This window comes from Dromaius novaehollandiae, unplaced genomic scaffold (assembly GCF_036370855.1).
Source record: "Dromaius novaehollandiae isolate bDroNov1 unplaced genomic scaffold, bDroNov1.hap1 HAP1_SCAFFOLD_45, whole genome shotgun sequence".
NCBI lineage: Eukaryota > Metazoa > Chordata > Aves > Casuariiformes > Dromaiidae > Dromaius > Dromaius novaehollandiae.
Genome location: NW_026991505.1, coordinates 75,001 through 77,500, shown reverse-complemented (window position 1 = coordinate 77,500; position 2,500 = coordinate 75,001). Strand labels below are relative to the sequence as shown.

General features: G+C 79.7%; 1 non-coding gene across 1 annotated transcript in view; it reads right to left on the bottom strand.

Moving 5' to 3' along the window:
• The window catches only part of LOC135327114 (5.8S ribosomal RNA), a 153-nt gene extending 121 nt beyond the window's left edge, over positions 1-32 (bottom strand). The window contains exon 1 of the ribosomal RNA XR_010387175.1: positions 1-32. This exon is cut by the window's left edge and continues 121 nt beyond it. This is a non-coding gene — a ribosomal RNA (5.8S ribosomal RNA).
• Between the last annotated feature and the right edge of the window lie 2,468 nt (positions 33-2,500).

Genomic DNA, 2,500 nt, shown 5'->3' with positions numbered 1-2,500 from the left:
CGCACGAGCCGAGTGATCCACCGCTAAGAGTTGTCTCGGTTTCGGTCCCCGCCGCGCGCGCGGGGGGACCGGGCAGCTTTCGCAGCCCCTGGGGGGCCCCCCCCCTCCTCCGCCCCCTCCTCCTCCGCCCCACCGCCCTTCCTCACGCCGACGCCGGCTGCTGAGCAAGGGACGGCAGAGACGGAAGGAGAGAGAGAGCGAGAGAAAGAGAGGGGCTTGCCTCACTGACCGTACAAGCACAGAGAAAGGGGGGGGGGGGAAACGAAGGGCAAACCCGAACGAGAAGGGCGGGGAGCCCTCGCTCCCGACCTGGGGACAAACCCTGTCTCGCTTCGAGTCCGGCCCAGGCGCCCGGCTCGGTCTGGCCCGGCAGGGAGCGGCGGGCCGGCCACACCGCCTGCCTCGGGATGTTGGGGGGGGTCCGTCCCCGCAGACCACCCCCCCCCCGCCCCAGGCGTCAGAGCCCGGCCGCCACCGGGAGCGGCGTCGCCCCGCCGCCCGCGCGCCTGCGGCCCGCCGGCCCCGCGCTTCCCAGCTCCTCGCTCGCCTCGCCGGCCCTCCGGCTCGACCGCCGCCGCCGCCGCGGCGCCCACACCCCCGCGCGCCCGCACACACCGCCTCGCGGGTGACGCCACGCGCTCGCCCGTCCCCTCCGCGGACAGACGCCCGGCGGCGGGCAGGCGGGCAAGGCGGCACGGACGGGGACGGCGCCCGCTCTCCCCGTCTCCACGCGGAGAGCGGGGCGGGCCGCCCCCGCCGCCGCCCCACCACCGCCCACCCGCTGCCTGGCGGAGCCGGGCGGGGCAGAGCGAGGCGGGCGCCCCGGACGGCAGAGTGCCGGGGCGGGCGCGTAGGGTAGGGCGCCGCCGACGGCGGCCACGGCGGAAGACCCAGAAGCACCGGCCAGGGAGAAGGAGGAGACGCGCGGAGGCTCGGCGCCCGCACCACCCGCGGTGGGGGCTCACCCTCCCGGCGGCGAGCACGCGCTCGCGCCCGGCTCGCAACGCTCGAGGCAGGCCGGCAACTAGGCCGACCGCGCGGCGTCTCTCCGCCGAGACCAGACCGCGGAGAGAGGGGGCAGGGTAACCCCTCTCCGTCCCGGCTGCCCGCGGGGCGAGCACGGGGCGCGCCGGCTGGCATGGGGGGGCGCGGCGCCCGCGCGCGCCGACCCCCCGGCCCTCCGGCAGCACGCCCGGCCGCCTCCGCGAGTCGCATCGGGCCGCCCGAGTCTTTAAACCTCCGCCCGGCTCTCCAACCGAGAACCCTCGGGCCCGGAGCCCGGGGCCCATGGCCATCCCTGCCCGGGGCGGCTGCCGGCGGCCGCGGTGGCCGGAGGCCCTCTCCCCTCTCTCGCTCGCTCCCTCCCTCCCCGCCCCCCCCACCCCCACCGCGGGGGAGGAAGGACCGGGGTGGGGGGAAGCCGAGGCGGGGGGGGGGGAAGGCACGGCCGGTGCGGCGCGCACGGTGCGGCACCCGGGAGGAGCACGCTGGCACACGGGACCACACGGGTGGGTCACCGAGGGGGGGGGCAGGAGAAGCGCGGGCGCTAGGTACCTGGCCCTGGGGTGAGGGAAACGACCTGAAATCCCCGCGGGGGTGCCTCCCCCGCCGCCGCCCGCCACCGGGCCGCCGCCGCCTCGCGGCGACGGCGGCAGCCTCGGCAGCGGCGACGAGACGGGACGCGGAGGGGGAACCCGGCACCCGCCAGCCGGCCCCCGCGCCCCTCGGCGGAGCGTCCGCCCGCGGGGTGCGCCCGACACCCGCCGCCACGACCTCGTCCTCCTCCCGGGGCCCGGGGTTTCCCTCAGTAACCCGGCGCCGGGTGGCAGCTGCACCCGGGAGGAGAGCCGTGGCTCGGGCCGCCCACTCGGGCACGAACCGTCGCCTCGCTTGGCCTCAACGCGACGCCCCCCGCTCGGGGGCCCGGCGCCCGCCCCGCGCGCCATCCCGGAACGCCTGCCCCCGCAGGTCTCTGCGGACGGGCTGCTCCGCCGCAGCCCGCCGCGGGTCCGCCCCCCACAGCTTAGGGGTGGGGACCCGTGGGACCCGTCCCAACCCGGAGGGCCGTCTCCCTCGCCTCCGCGCCCGCCGCTTCCTCTCCCGCGGGCGCCGGGGAGTAGCCAAGCCCCGCCGCCCCTCACACGCACTGCCGCCCGCTCCCGCCGGGCCCTCCCCTGGGCCGGACCCCCCCCCCTTCCCCTTCCCCCCCAGCGGCAGCGGAGCGCCGTGGGGTGGGGGGGCGGGGGGGGCGGGCCGCGGCTCCCGGAGACGGGCACCGGCAGCGGAGCGGGCACCAGCGGAGGCGAGAGGGGAGAGACGGGGGGAGGCGGTCCCCCACCGGCAGCGGTGGAATCGGCAGCGGGCTCTCGGCGAGCGAGCGCGGCCTCGGGAGGGCCGTGCACCCGCCGGCGGGCCGAGCCCCGTGCTCGGCCCCGCGGCGCAGAGTGCGGGACAGGCGAACTCGGGTACGCGCGCGCGGCAGCCGGGACGCGGCGGGCGG